Here is a 16,689-nt window from a genome sequence, read left to right as displayed (position 1 = left end):
TTCCAGCAGTATGAAACGAAGGCCAAAACATTGCATCATGCCAAACAGTTGAATAATCCTACACAGTTTAGTCTACTTTGGCCTACACTGAAATAGATTGGTTCAGACTTGCACACACATGCTCCCACACATAGAATCATGCACAAACACAAACCGAAGTGCCTGCAAAGCCACAGTTACATGTCTAGCTAGGAGAAGGAAAAGTTTTTTTCCAAAGAAGAAAACCTAAAACACATCCATGTAATTGTATTTCCACAGTTGCTATTTTATTAATGTTAAAACTTGAGACCAGCTACAGAGGAATCTAAATCTTAAGACACCACAATCTAATGCCCTGAAAGCTCTTGTGTCTGAGATCAAGAAGGCATCTGTGCCCAGCACTGGAGGAGAAGTGTCTGTAGAAACTGTTGGATTTGGAAATCCATTCTTTGGACATCTCTGGAACGGCACAAGCTCACAACGGATGGTTTCATGGGTTTTAGGGCCGTTCTGGTGATCAAACATAGTTCTTTAGATAGCAGGAGGCGTGAATATAGGTCCTCAGCTTCAATCTCATCATCTGCAACTAAGCTTCACAGAAAGAAAAATCTCAGTTTGAAAGGCTTCAGAAAAACCCGCCCCTTTCTAAAAAACTTGATTAAGTTGTGCATAAGTAGAAAAATTCCACTGTCACTTGCTTGCAAAGATTTTTATTCTTTAGAGTCTCATGGACTCATTTGTAAGGATGTAATTCCTAGCCTTCATCCCTAATCCTCATTCTACATGACAAGAAGAGTTTGGCTGTTACAAATGTAACAGAAGAAATGGATTTAAAATGAACAGAATGAAATATTCTAAAAAGAAAATGCATTTTATTTTAATTTATAATGGGACTTTGCTACACTGCAAGCACATCTCTCCAAAAATATTTAGTAGTTTCTCATGCAATTCTTCTACTGGTTTTCAGACGACACAAATTTTTGAAAAGCTTTTTTTGTTGTCACAGACAATGCTTCTCTCTTAGGACAGACCTCCAACAAGGACTCAGAGAGCTAATCTATATTATCAGGTATTAGAATTAGTTGGGATGCTGAAAAAGCGAAGTTTACATGGAATGAATACAAAAGAAGAATACAATGTACAGCAATGTGAAAACATATTCCAAGTGTTAATTTTCCTAGGGAGCAGAAAATCAAAGCTGCCTTTATTTAAAATTCACCATTTAGAAAGAGCCAATTCAGACACATTAAAAAAGAAGCAAAAGCAGCAAATGCACCATTGACTTCATGTGAAATATAACACTATAATGTTAAGCTGTTCTCTGTTTTGAATTATTCCACTTAATCCAAAGAAGTAACAATTATATCAGGACTATGGTTAACCCTACAGCTGCATCTGTCATCTGCTAACTTTATAGGTAAATGATCCATAATTATGGGCTTATTTTGTGAAATAAATATCTTCTTTGTGTGAGCGAAGTAAACATCTTAATTAACAAGTTAAACTGCATGATTATTATTGGTCATATTGTCCAGCTTAAAAAGTAAATGTATAGAATTTACTCTATTTTTTTTTTCCGCAGAGATCCTTCGTGAGCAGAAACCTCTGTGGCTCTCTTAATTCAGACCAATGTTTTAATCTACACAGACTAAGACATTTCTCCAAACTGGGTATGCGAAAACCTATACAAGTAGTAAAATCTGGAAGGTAAGAACTAAGGATAGAGGGAAAGCAAGAAAGCCGTTTTGTAAACTGAAATAATCCAGCAGGGAATGCAGGATGGGTGCCTGGTACCACCAGAATAGACCCACTGAACAACCATAAGCAAGCATAAGCAAGAAAGATACCTGGCTAAATCAAAGGAAGCCCTGGTCCCAAAACAAAGATAAATGAGGTCCAGAATAAACAAGAATAAAACAAGATAAATTAGGTCAGGTGCAGACCTGATTTTTTTTTCCCCTGCTTCGAAAGCCATATATTAAATAAGGTTAATTCTGGGAATAGGGAATACAGCCTTTGTACATAAATGCATATGTATTTCTATGTGCATATACTGTGCCACTATAAACCCTCTTACTGCTGTAATTGACACAGTATCTCCAGCAGGAGAAGAGATTGGAGATAGAGATGAACAGTTTCTTCCTAAGCTGTCAGCTGCTGAGCTGCTCATTCACATTTACTCTGCTGCACCGTGTTCTCTCCCTTCCTCAACCCTCATGCAAGTTTCATAACCAGGATCCAAGTAACAGGCAATCTAAGAGATTACAAGGACATAAGGCAGTGAGGCTTCAGCTTTAAAAAAAAGAGTGATCTGGATTTAATGTCATGATGATGGATGAATCTTTTGGGGCTAGATGTAAAATTAAATTTCTGGAAGCAGAAAGCCTCAGGCATTTCTGTTACATTGTACTGTGTATGACATAAGAAACAGATGTTGCTAATGGGATTATTACACATTAAAAATAGATACTCCAGAATAGGCTCCAATACCCTGTTTTAAATAAACCTTTATTTTGTAAAACTGCCATCTTAATGCCCCCATGGCTTTCAGACATAATGTGAAGCACTAAATTCTTGTTGAAAATACCATGGTGAGTTCAAGAAGAACTTCAGTCACTGCAACTACATAAACTGAACAATGCTGGTTTTACTTTTTTAACAGTAATTATTTTTTAAAATCATAAAAAAAACCCCAAACGCACTTAACAAGACATATTTGTTACTTTGAAAGCAAAAGTGAATGTTATTCAGTTGTTATTTTTCAAGGTTATTTCGAAGTCCCAGTTAGCAGGGCAGATGAACTCTTTGCATTTAAAAGTCAAACATTTCAAGTTCAAATACTTAAAACCGAGTTCATAAAAGCCTGCTTGGTATATTCAGGAAAAACTAAGTAAACGTAAATACCATTAAACTTTAGACTAATGACTTAAGAAATGGCAAAAGTTTACTCATATTTTTTATCTCCTGCATCTTTCAAACATCTCAATATGTACACATCACTTCAAAGGAAAGAAGGTTTGACTTGGAGTTTTCTGACTGTCATACTCACACTAGACTGACAGTCATACACAGATGATACTTATGATGGGCAGTGACAGGTATCAGCAACTGCTTTCTTTCACATAGGCAAGTTATTGGCCAAAAATGTGACAAGTCACTTTTGTCTGCTTCAGTAGGTTTCCTAAGTGCTCCACAAACCTCTGATTGAAATGGAATACTTCAAAATCCAACAATGCAAAAGAAAGATCTTAATACTTTAGATTTCAAGACTGAAGAAATAGATTTGCCAGTAAGCAACAACACGCAAGAGGGGTTATGGGGGGCAGGGGGGGGGGGGATATTTTGACGTATTCTCTAAAAATCTCTGACTAAAATGTACCTAAATATATATATACATATATATATATTAAAACAAACTAAAAAAAAACCCCAACCAAACCAACACTTCAGTTGATCTATTTTTTCCAAGGGGAAATTATAGGTGGAGTCAATAATTTGACCAGACTGCATCTTTTATTTTAAACAATTTTAATGGGATCAATATTTCATCCCTTAATAGCTTAAGGCAGAAATTGGGTAAATCTTAGCAAGACTGCCTTCATCATGTTCACCACAATTATAAACAAACACCACAATTAGCCTGTGGCCACAGGCTAACACATACAGTGTTACTGTTGAAAGGGCAATCATGTTGTTAACAGGTAGTGTCTCCTGATAAAATCCTTCATTCCACAGAAGGGCCACTAGGAGTGTCACTACTGGCCACTATTTATTTTCAAATACAATCCAACATTTTGCATCTTTCTGGAAAGAAGACATCACTAAACTAAAATCAAATTGTTATGTTGAACTACCACAGAGTTATTTAAATTTCTATATTCCAAGTAACAACTCGAAGGAGTAACTTTAAAATAGATGCCTAGAAAATGGCACTTTGTATTGCACTACTGTCAAATCTACATATAGAGTTAAGGGCTGTAGAAACTCAGATGCCCAGGATCTCAGGCAAACTCCTTATTACAGTCATATCAGAAAAAAGCCTGACAGTAGGAGTTACTGGAACAAAATTCAAGGCACATAATTTAGATTATCTGTGGTTTTCTAAATATAACACTAAGAGCAACTTGATTTGTCACTAAGAGCAAGAATTTAATGCCTTGTCCTTATAATGACTAAATTCATCAGTACAAATCTCTTCCATACTAAGGCAAGCATGTACTTCAGAATAATAAATCGAATTTCTCAAAGTACTTCCCTTCACTGATGATAAGAAGAGTCGAGATAAATATGTCTAAAACCAACTAAATTAATCCCACCATGTGTGCTTAGAGTAGTTTAAATACCCTGTACCCTGCATTAAAAACAACAAGAAGTACTTTGGACAGAAATTATCTATCACTAGAATATGAAGTTGAGAGCTTTCATAGCATATTTTCCTTGGATTTAGACTTGTGAAGATAATTGATAAATTATCTGTCCTAACAGTCTGAACACTTTTGCCTTTCTTATCTGGTATTTATTACCTTTTATGGTTTTTGGGTTTTTTTGGGGGGTTTGTTTTGTTGTTTGTTTTTTTTGACTGTACATGGTAGGCTCTAATAAGCTGCTAATGAAAGGCATTGTTTCAAGCTGTGGAAAAACAGGACCTTGAACACTGAGTCACAGATTTGGGAAGTACGTTAATGCTTCTTTTTGTCATCAGAACTTCGCAAAAAATCTGTTCTGCCAGCAAGTAATTCAATAATTAGGAAAAGAGGAAGTAAGGATGCATTGTTAAATAAGCATTTGGCATCATTTTACCCCACAGTAAAGTGGAGAAAAATCAGAAAGTAATGTGATCTGACTAATCAGAAAGTAAGTTATTTGAAAATGATACATTATTTAGTGTTGTAGGAATTCTGATGCACTGTTTAGTGTTATGAGTTAATCTCATTTACTGGAAACCTTTTTTCTATCAAAATAGGTATGCTGATTGTCACAGTTTCTCTGTCAAAGAAAGAAAAATGAACTCTTTCTTTTGAGGCTGCAGCAGTGAAAAACCAACAGCCATTAATTAACTGATTTGCATTTCTTTTAAAAAGATAGCACTCAGTTTCTAGAAAATACATATTTGTGAATTATATGGTGGATGCATTGGTACCAAAACCCAAAAGCAGTTAACATCTATGGTCCTCTTAATTAAAAACAGGAACAGCAGAAAAGCTGTTCTGGAAATAAATTTGGCTGGTAAAGTAGAGGAAATTATTAAATCAATTTTTAAAAAAGGAGTTATGGGAGATTCTATTTATTAATTCTAAGATACTAGCTAAGGCCAAATCAGCACATTACGTTTTTATTGCATATTAACTTCTTCAGTGCAGAAAAGAACTTCCGCTGTAGAATTCAGAATTTACCCACTAGGGTTTTGTTTTTCTGGGTGTTTTTTAGGCTTTTTTTTCTTTTTGGCTGTGCAGTGAGAGGTGAGTGAACAAAGAATCATAGTAAATATAACAGATTATAAGGATTAGAGCAATAACAATGACAATATAAAACCTGAAACCAAGCAGCTATTTTGTATGACAATAAATATGAAGGTAACATTTTTCAAACCAAACAAGAGCTTTTAACGAATAGAAATGATGGGATCATCCTGGTCTGTCTGCTGTGCAAGGACAACACAAACCTGTACTGAACTTCTAATTAGAAAGAAATAATGCAATACTCAGTAAGCAGCCTTAAAAATTAATACTGAATTAAAAAATTATTAATTCTTCACATCCAACCGAATATTTGTATTAGAGAAAAATAGTTGTAACTTACCTATTTGCAGTAACAGTCAGGACATTATCAACCATATTGCAATTCAATGAAAGATAAAAAGGTTCATTTAAATACAAGAAGAGAGAAAAGAAAAACTTATTATTCATATTATTCAATCATGTGTGCTTTTGGTGCATATGAATAGCCACATTTTTTCTTCTTAAGGAACTGTCTCCTACTTTAATGCCTTTTGACCTTGAAAATCTTGTCTTGTTCTAATTTGCAACTGAGGAATCAAAAAATGTGACAGTGACATACCCATCGAAATGATTCATATACTTACACTTTACACAGGGCTAACAACTTTTCTGTAGCAAGTACTCTATTAAATAAACTCTACCTTAAGCTACCACACCATTAAGACACTTCCAAATGCTTGCAGCATTTTCAATAATATTCATATTTTTTAAATTAAATATATAATCATTAAGTATTTTTAAAGCTAGTTTAATTAGCTTAGTTCCAATGCTTACATGTTGAATTACTGGGTCTTTAGTTCTTGTTCTATAGAGAATTACATGGTATAGTCCAGAAGTGAGACTTCAAAACCATTCCAAAGCAGTTTCTTAGAATTTGTCACTTTGTTAACAATATTTGCAATGATGGCTCAAATTAATTTATAAAATAATGATTATCCCTGAGGTCCCTACCAACACGGTATTCTATGATTCTATGATCATCCAACTCTAATAACTTCAAAGGTAGGCTAACAAAACCATAAGCACTAATAATTCAGATGCATTTCAAGTTAAGGATTTCTTGGTACCCTGGGATCCCAAATTCATGGTCTGTCATTCTTAAATGTATTTCATCTTGTAAAAAAATTTCAACATGTCTATTCTTATGTTCAAATTGTAATGATCTAATCTCTAAAACATCACAGAATTACCTTTCCCAAAGCAATTTTAGTTATTAGTAGTTTAATACACCACTAGTTCACCCAAACACAAGCTATCAATCTATGCCTCTACTCTTTTCTATAGGTTATACATGATGTAAGATGTCAAGGGTTATTGCTTCAAGAACACAGCTCTTCATAAAGTCCGTAATCATAGAGGTGCACTAGCTGCATGGAATAGAACTCACAGAAGTCTATCAGGTTTTTGTCTACTACTGCTCCATTCTCATAAAAATAAAAAATATAAAAAAAAAAAAAAAAAGGCAGAAAAGTCAAGAATAGTCAAGCCAAAAAAAAAAAAAAAGAATATTCAAGAGTGCACTTGTTTATAAAGGTTTTCTACCTTATTGAGCAATTAAACAGATACACATTCATCTACACACCCCTCAAGCAAAGCTTCTTAAAGCAATTTTGTGCTGCAGGCATGAAAAGACACCCCACACACCCAGAAACCTTTTGCCATAGGAACTGTAACCCTGGCATCTGTAGGCTACATGATGCATTTCTCCCAAATGTCTTTGAAGGATGTTTGCTACGTGCTGCTAATAAAAACGATTACTTTTTTTTTTTTGCTACTGCATGACCCATCCTGACCTTCTTACCAAAGCCTTCCATCAGACCCTTTGTCCAAATTTGCTAATATACCTGCTCATCCTGATTTGCCTTTTCAAGATTTACCTGATTTTCTGAGGAGATTTCATATATGAACAATCTCAGTTCACCAGATATTCTGCTTTTCTCAGATTGTGCAGCCTATGAACTTACATTCACTATTAAGATTTAAAATGTGGATCAAATTTAAGCAATTTTAGGCGTAACAACTTCTAAGAGCAGAAAATCTCAGTAACTTAACAGGAACTTATTAGACATTTATATTACTGAAATATCCATCTTGGTATATATTTGAATATCCATGAGATCAAGTACAGCACAAGGAATTCAGTTAAGGAAAGCAATATATTATGTTCCTTTTGCTCCTCCCCCTTTCCCCCCTTCTTGGTGAACATGCAAATGATAGTTACAGGTGATTGCATCTCTATTTATATACCTTTGGATTTCTACTTAAACTACTTTTTGTCCACTTACAGCTTTCCTATCTGGAGCAGAAACAAAATTTAAAAGATTATTTATATAGACATTATGCTTAATTTCATAACCATCCTTACTTCTTGCAACATGCAACCTGGACATTTTTACATGTAATGTATCTTTTGACTCTCCTCTGTATTAGGAAGATTTTTCCATTTCGCTTGTGCTTGCTAAAAAATGAATCCACTCTATTAGGGTTTTTTTTAGATATAAATAGAAACACTTTTTCTACTTTATGCATAAATTTATTTAAACTTCATATTTATTTCAGAGCCATTTCTTTCACTAAATATCTTCGCTCTAACATCCTGAATTTGAAATAACATCATATAGAAAAGCATTATGGGTGACTATTGCTGTACAAATACAGAGATACCTACGCATAAGTAACATTTAGTTTTGATCAATCCTCTGGCCAGGAAACTATAAAAATGCTTGGGATACCTAGACATTCCTTTAATATCTATTTCGAAATGCTCAGAAGATTTGCATTTTCTGGATTTATCTGGGTTTGATCCCTCCCCGATTTGTCTTCATTAAAGCACTTGCCTCTATATATAGTTTCCCAGATCTTTTTATACCCCAAAGTGCAATAAGGTGACAGCTAATTCAGATGCCCAAGTGATTTTAATTAGAAAAATGTCAGCAATTAATCTAACATGACAATAGTAATGTCAACCATAAAGTACACTGTAGCTGTTCAAACTGATGACGTATTTAAAACCCAAGACTAACCTCCCAGAAAAGGCCACAGTATTTTAATAGTGGTAACTGTCAGTGTCAAAAGCTTTTCAAAAGAACACCCAAAACCGTAACAATTTAGACCTTGCAAACCTTTCAACTGACTGAACATTCACTTTAAAAGAGAACACACACAATTCTCAGAAGTGTCTCTATTTGCTTAATCTGAAGTCTTCTAACATTAATCACTCCTCTTTAGCCTGCAAAATCACAACCAAGAGGGGGGACTTAAGTGTTTCTTAAGTTAAATGATGTTCATCACCTTATCCATTATGTCTTTAAAGAAGCAGTTCACTGGTAGAGGGCTAATCACACACCATTACAAAACCCAGAGCATTCAAAGACATATTTGACGTTAAATGTACTGATTCACATGTTTTTTCATGCACATTTAAGTCGATGAATAGGTTGCCAAACTGAAGGTGGTTTATTGCACACAAAGCAGATGCCATTCCCCAAATGGATCCATTATTCCAAGGAACTTGAAAAGCATGGTATTAACTAACCAATAAATTATCTCCAACACTGGATAATATCAACATTTTCGCTTATCTACCAATATTTTCAAAATCAATAAAGTATGTATCAGTGACTCCAAAATGTTTCCTGAAGTTTTCAGTTCTCCCTAACAGACAGTACCTCTTTAGTACCTACAGTCATGACACTGCAGCAGTAAACATGAACCTTTTAACTATACTCAAAGTGACACTGACAACTGGTATAGTTGATGGAAACACAGTATCTTAAGAACCATACGAACTCTTATTTTCATCTCAATAAACCGTTTAAAATGGGATAATATGTATTTGATTGGACACCACAAAAAAGCTGTCTAGCCTTATGATGCAGCATTGCTTCAGCAATTATACTAATAAAGCCATTAATGAAACATGAATAAAAAAAGTCTGTTCATATACTAGTCTTTGATGGTGGTTGCCTCAATAGAGCATCTTCCTCTACCAAAAGCACCTGTAAAACATGCTTTTTCATTCTAGACAGTAAGCATTTTCATGCATTTCTCTGACAATATTTTCTCTCTTACTTTCCATAATTCCCTGTTTTCTCTGCTCCCATTATCAAACAACTGCTGTATCTTGCCCAATTTATAAATCTTCCCCTTTCTCTACACTATCAATTTTCTTTCTCCCTTTTTTTATTTTATGATAACTGCATATAGTTCCACACTTGTAGGCTTCCTTGTAACCTCAATTTTCTGGACTATCATTAAGGCTTCAATTTGTCATTTTAAATTGCTATACTGAATAAATATAGTACTCCAAATGAGACCTAGTCAGGACCAACTGGGGAAAAAATGTGTTTATTTCTTTGGTCTATAACAGTAGTTTTATTAATGGCATCTAATAGAATAGTCTCTTAAAAATACAGTTCTCATTGCATAGTCTCATAGTACACAACACACAGATCATTCTCCCAGTACTTGTTAGAACATTTTTCCCCACTCTTTAATAATTTCTGCATCTGATTAATACATGAGCCTCTAGACAGACATGCAACTTAATTAGGTTCTAATTCAACAGATGAAGCAACTCAAGTGTTCTACACCAATGGAGGACCATACACGTCAGTATGCACCCCATTAAGGTCCTGTCTAGTCCCAAAATTTTAGTCTCATTAAGTAACTATTCTTTTTAACTTAACATGTAATGAACACGGTGCTTGGGGACATGGTTTAGTGGTAGACTTGGCAGTGTCAGGTTAACAGTTGGAATTGATGATCTCAAGGGTCTTTTCCAACCTAAATCATTCTCTTTTTTTGGTGTCTGATAGTTGTCTGAAGTAAGACAACTATCCCTGTTCTTGATCAAAGGACCATGCAAGCATTTTTTCACTTAAAAAAAATGAATGTGAAGACACAACCACCACTGGGAAAAAAGGCAGGCCTCTTCTCATTTAACTCCATTTGGCTACCTACCTCACTCTCGGCTGTAACACAGCCATCCTTGAACTGTCTGTGAAGCATCCTGAGCCAGTACACATCTGGCTGTCCAAGCTCAAATCAGTAACCAAGAAACAGGAGACAAAAATGAAATTTCTTCAGTCTGAACAAGTACTTATATTATCAGCACATTTTGAAAGAGGTCTCCTCCCTACCCCCCAATCACCTGGATTTCTGAAATGAAAGTAACAAGTCTTGCATTAAATCCAATGTACTCTGAATGAATTACGGTCATTTCTCTGTTAAATCTTCAATAGAGGGCAGGCAGAGATTAGGCATTTCTTTTCAGTCACCAAATCACAAAAGAAACAGAACAGGCAATCAGACTGTCTCTGAGTATAAATGGAAAAGACTATGCAAAACTGTTAAGCACTCTTTGCTCCAAAACACGTGCTGCTTTTAGACATCAAGGGTGAAGTTGAGTTTAGGGGCTGCTGCTGGAGAACTGTAGTTTAGCTAGACAACCTGAATACAGCCTACTTAACAATTTTATAACTCCCTCTCACTTAATAAAGCTAGTAAAAAATCCAATTAGACTTCTAATTCCCACCAAACTGTCATTAATCTAAATTTTACTATACCAACAATGTTGAAATAAGTAATACTTTCTGAAACATACCTAATGTTATATTACTCTCTGCCCATTGACTTCTACTCCCATTATTCTATCTTCATAAAATTTTACAAAAAGAGAATCACAGGTTTAAAACATCAAGCCATTAACATTTTCAAACTGTATTTTATTATTATTTGCACCCCCTTTATACTAAGTGACCCTCTCAGAGCTTTTTACATAGAAAGTCTGTACAGGCAGCTGTACAGGGAATGCATGTGAAGAATGCTATAAATAGAGTAAGTTTAAAACAAAGGTAAAGTAGAGTAAGAATCTCCCATTTTTCTCTTTAAACTGAGGCACAAAGAGGAAAATCATCTTGTCTAAACGCTCAGAAGAACTTTTCAACAGAGCAAGGAATAGAGCTTTATGTAACTTTAACACCCAAAGACCAGAACAGTTTAAGTAATTTACCATGAGTTCACCTTTCACATCTCTTCCCTCCTGTTCTAACAGGCTTTGGCTTTGGTTTTGATTCAGAGCCAATTTAAAACTACTTCTTAGATAATTAGGCAGAATTGATTTTCTGCAAGTATGCTCTTTCTCTTGCAGGAGCCATAGATTTTAGTAAGAACACAAACGTGTGTGTCTCATCCCAGCTTCCCATTATGGGATGTCTTTTGCCTTTTCTGTATGGCACCACTCCTCTTTAAACCGTTCTTAAGCTCGCTAGTGTTCTTTCTCTTATACGCAACACAGCTGCAAGAACTTGCAGTCACCTAGTATATCCCCAGGTACTGGAGACAGGGAATGGAAGGATATGCAGAAAGCCTCTAACATTCTTCCTTCAGTGAAAAGAAGTGTCTTTAAAAGGCAACATAAATAGCCTAATTTTCATTTCTAAGTGCTTCTCTAATTGACTAAGTAGCTCCCACAACTAACCACTGCCTTATGCACAGGAAAATCAGTCTTCATTTCCCTGGTCAAGGTCTAATAAAGACTCTAACCCACAACTGCCAGCTCTACTAACATGAAAATCCACTGGTTTAATTTGCAGGGATTTGCAGTCTTCTAAACTAGAATTTGAAAGACAAATTTTGTCTCCTCCAAAGACTTCAGAATAAATAAATAAAAATAATTAAAAAAAAAAACCCACACAAAACCACACACTAAAAGCAAAATAAAACAGAAAAAAAAAAAAAAACCACCCTCCAGGTTGTTCACATGTGGTACCAAAAGCTACATTAATTTTTCTGTCAATCTGGATCAGAAAAGAAGTGACTGCAACAAAACTGTTTGCAACACTTCTAGCATAACAAAGCTTTTTCAGACCTTGATTCTACTCATACTTCAGGAATTAAAGGAAAAAGCCATTCAGCCTAAATGATGTTCTTTGGACTCACATATGTAAAGTTTAGAAATACATAAAATGCAAGCTGCCATTTCCTTTAGATTTTGTGGCTTGTCAGATATATTAGCCAAATCTGTGTAGCTCCTATCTCTTTTCCTCAAACTCCAACAAGCCCTTAACAGCTTACAAAATCCCTATGAACTGCAGAAAGTATTCTAGCTTTAGTCCCTGTATTCTGCATTAGCAGCACCTCTTTAAATATACTTACCAATTTGTGTTGACTTGTCAAAGGAAGTAACAGGTCTTTCCAGTAAGAATTTTGTATCAACTTACATCAGTATTTCCTGACATTATTTCACATACTCAGTATTTACTCAGGTCTTTGATAATCAGGTAGGGCTAAGGAATGCTTAACAGACTAAGACAGAACAGCTGAATTCATGGAGTTCTACTTGTAGATGAATGATGAGCCAACTGAGAATTTATGGATGAGGATTAAAAAGAAAACAGGTAAAGAGCATATCCTAATTAGCGTCTGCTACAGACCACCTAGCCAGAAAGAACAAGCAGATAAGGCCCTCTACAGGCAGATAGGAGTAGTCTCAACATTCACAAGCCCTGGTTCTTGCGGGAGACTTCACGGCATCATCTGCTAGAGGCAACATAGCAGAGTATAAGACATCCAGGGGGATACTGCATAGTATCAAAGACTACTTGCTGACCCAAGCAGCAGGCCAATCAGAAAAGGTGCTCTGCTGGGTCTCAACGTTGGAAAAACAGTGTATAGGGTTAGTCCTGGCTTCCGTAGATAGAGAGTATGTTGATAGGAAAAGTGGAGCTTTGTTACAGCCACATTTCAGAATGTGTCTCATTTCTAAAATGGTGAACAAGCTTCGTCATTAGAAGTCACACAGGCAAAGGACAAAAATGTTTCATTTTCATTACAGATCCCTGCCACATTACAGACATGTAGCATATAAAATATTTATGACAATTCACTAAGGTAGAACTTCAGTGAGGTAGAACCCTGGACATCCCCCTTTGCAAGGGTTCCACTTTGTGGTAACTACAATAAAAAAAAAAAAAAAGTTGCCCAAATGGCTACTACAGCTTTAGGTTTCTCTTTATAGCTTTAATTCTGGCTACAATACTAATGAAGTATTTTAAAGAACCCTTCCAAGTCAGCATGTAAGTGTGCCTATAATCCAACATAAGGTTTCACAGCTCTTTATAAACTGAATTTAAATGGCATTAAATGCATTCCAGGTAATCAGCTCCTGGCCACTCATCCTGGTTAAGCTGACAATCCTATTTTCTGAATTCTGATAAAGCCGTGCCACCTCTAATACTCTTGATTTGCACAAAACCCAAGCCACCTTGGTGCTAGCAATCTCTGTTTCCTGATAGGGACTGCGGATACATTCTCCAACAGCAGTCCCCAAAAAGCATAAAACTAAGGAAATTAATTTGCTTATCCTAAAGCTGTACAAAGAAACCTTCCCCTTTTCTCTCTCTGAGAAAAACCACTATCTTCAGTAGGACTCTTCATATAGAAGAGACTTAACAAAACAAACTTGCATGTGTGTATAAGAGTTTAATTTACAGGGTAATCTTGCAAGCAAAGTATATTAAAAAAAATGCCCGTTCTTTTCTAAAAGATCTGTTGGCTTTTACTTACCTTTTGCAAGCTCAGCTCTTTTACATGCACATAAAGGTTAAAGTACATAGAAGAAGTGATAATCAGGTACAATTGGGCTAGTCTAAAAACATATGGCAACCGGACGGTTTCCTGTGAACTGCAGTTCTTTATTCAGACACTGTTATTCAATGCTATGCACATTTTCTATATATTGCTGCTCTAAGCAGCAATCTAGCCTTCCCAGGTGACTCCCCGTGTTAATATTCGGGCATGACGTGCTGTGGTATGGAATAGCCCTTTGGCTAGTTTGGGTCAGGTGTCCTGTCTCTGTTCCCTCCCAGCTTCTTGTGGCCCTCCTCACTGGCAGAGCATGAGAGACAGAAAAGGGTCTCATCAGGGTAAGCGCTTGATCAGGGTAAGTGCTGCTAAGCAACAACTAAACCACCCGTGTGTGATCAGCATTGTTCTCAGACTAAAGCCAAAGCACAGCCCAGCACCAGCTACTAGGAAGAAAAAAAGAGAAAACAAAAAAAAAAAAAAAACACACACACAAAAAAAAGAAACAAACAAACAAACAAAAAAAAAAAAAAAACCACACCAAAAAACACAAAACAAAGAAACAAAGTTCCAGCTGAAACCACGACAACCTCCAAATAAAAGAACAGCAAGTTTCAAAATGTACCAGTTAAAGCTTCAATTCTCTGGTACAGCTCTGAAGGAAGGTCGCATTTACTGAGAAGAAACTGATTTATGGACATAAAGGGATTTTCCTTGGCTTACAAATTCTCAATACCAGCTGCTCAGAAACCACCCAGAAATAACAAACTGAATCTTTAGTTCAAATCTTTATTTTCCTTCATCATATTTATTACAAAGACAAGAAAATAACTGTACGAATGCCTGTTCACTGTTGAAAATTTTATGGCTGTCAGTTTCCATCACGTTGAAGAATCTTAATTCTTAAAATTCAGATTTTGTGATGGTTTGATTTGCATGAGATAAAGAAACATTTGGATGAGATGTAGAGAGGACAACATGATGTGTTAATTTAAACACATTTGCTTACTTACTTCAGTTCATCAAGGGTGTTAGGTTTCAATCTGGGCAAAACAATAACACATCCCAAAGAAATTTTCTTCTAAGTACTGCAAGAGTAAGTTTTTCAAATTCTTTTCTGTCTCATTCGTTCCTGCACAATCTACAAATATCAGTGAACACTAAAAAGTATCCTGGCTACCTCTGGAAAGGTATTCAGGGATGCTAAATAGATCTGAGCTCAGTAATTTCTTCGGCATAAGAAAATCCCAGTACAATCAATAACCAAACCTACAATCAGCTACTGGACCATTCTGTACTTGACTTCAGCTGTGCACAGCAACTTAAGAAATACAAAGATGATTAGGAGAGCCCAACTGGAAAACAGAAGTTTGAAAATTGGCAATATAGATGGTTACGGGTCAGTAGTCTCATCTGCCTGTTCTCACATAGTTGCATTTACCAGCAACTGAAAACAGAACAGTTACTTAGGGAAATGGCAAGGCTTGAAAAACATCTCAATCACAGAAATAACTCCAGAGATGCCTACAGGTATTAACTTAAAAGCAAGCAAAAAAAAAAAAAAAAAAAACAAACAGTGAATCAGCTATATTTCAATCTACGTTAATTTTGTAACACCTGTGAATTTAACATAATGTGGTGATTAAAAAAAAAAGTAATTTTTTTCTCCACCACCATTAAAACACACAACTATCACGGCTAATATTATTCAGTGCCACAAATGGAAGAGAGGGAAAGGGCATGTGGTAATTGCTTACATTATCATAACAGCTAAGGACAGACTAACCAACCAATTCCTTCCTTATTTTCTCTTTCATCTCCCAAGCCCACCACTGTGATGACTTTTAGAAACAAACTCCATTGCTTTAAACTTGTCGCTAAATAAATAAATCACCGAGCCTTTGATTATTAAAGGATCTTCAGTGTCTTAGTTTACGTTTTGTTCTGCTTCTCACTTTTCTTCCTTCCAGTCAGTAATGAACATTCTTTCAGAATTGGATTGATTCTCCTCCTCCTCTATCAGGAATCCCACATGCAGTTATGCATTAACTGCAGAAGATTAGAGCACTAAATTATCTCTTAAGTTGTTCGTAGCCCAGTGATGATCCCCTGCATGAAGATGAATTTTACTACTCTTGCTAATAATCCATCATAAACAGATTATAAGTCCTGAATTTATTCATATCAAGAAAGAGTAGAACAGAAACTAAGAAAATCTATCCACAATGTTTATGTGTATGTGAGAGATTACTCTCAAAATGTCTCTTAAAGAATACCTTTTCATCTCTATACTTCACTTGGTTTAACAAAATATTTGCAACTATAATTAGCCAATAGCACTCCTGATTCTAGTAGTCACTAATAGAAAAATGGTGCCAGCTAGTTCCTCTGCGTTCAAATAACAATCTTTTAGCAAGATCAAGAGAATCTTCCCTTTTCCACCTAAAAATAAGGCAATTCCTCTGTATTCCATTCTCGTTCTCATTCCTTTCCCCTAACCTTTTCCATTTCCATTGAATATAACTTCCTTGTCAGTCTGCCCATCCTCCTAGCCAAAGCCTCCTTTCACACACTTGTCTAACCTATGTATGTTTTTTTAAAAGCTTGTCACTTTGTGTGTGTGTGG

At 35.6% G+C, this 16,689-nt stretch overlaps 1 long non-coding RNA gene across 1 annotated transcript in view; it reads right to left on the bottom strand.

Moving 5' to 3' along the window:
* Positions 1 to 244: 244 nt before the first annotated feature.
* The window catches only part of LOC136012586 (uncharacterized), a 102,143-nt gene continuing 85,698 nt past the window's right edge, over positions 245 to 16,689 (bottom strand). Inside the window, exon 2 of the long non-coding RNA XR_010611835.1 lies at positions 245 to 570. This is a non-coding gene — a long non-coding RNA (uncharacterized LOC136012586). The remainder of the gene's footprint in view (positions 571 to 16,689) is intronic.

Source organism: Lathamus discolor, chromosome 4 (assembly GCF_037157495.1).
Source record: "Lathamus discolor isolate bLatDis1 chromosome 4, bLatDis1.hap1, whole genome shotgun sequence".
NCBI classification, from domain to species: domain Eukaryota; kingdom Metazoa; phylum Chordata; class Aves; order Psittaciformes; family Psittacidae; genus Lathamus; species Lathamus discolor.
The sequence above is the reverse complement of the archived record's forward strand: the minus strand, read 5'-3'. Positions and strand labels throughout refer to the sequence as shown.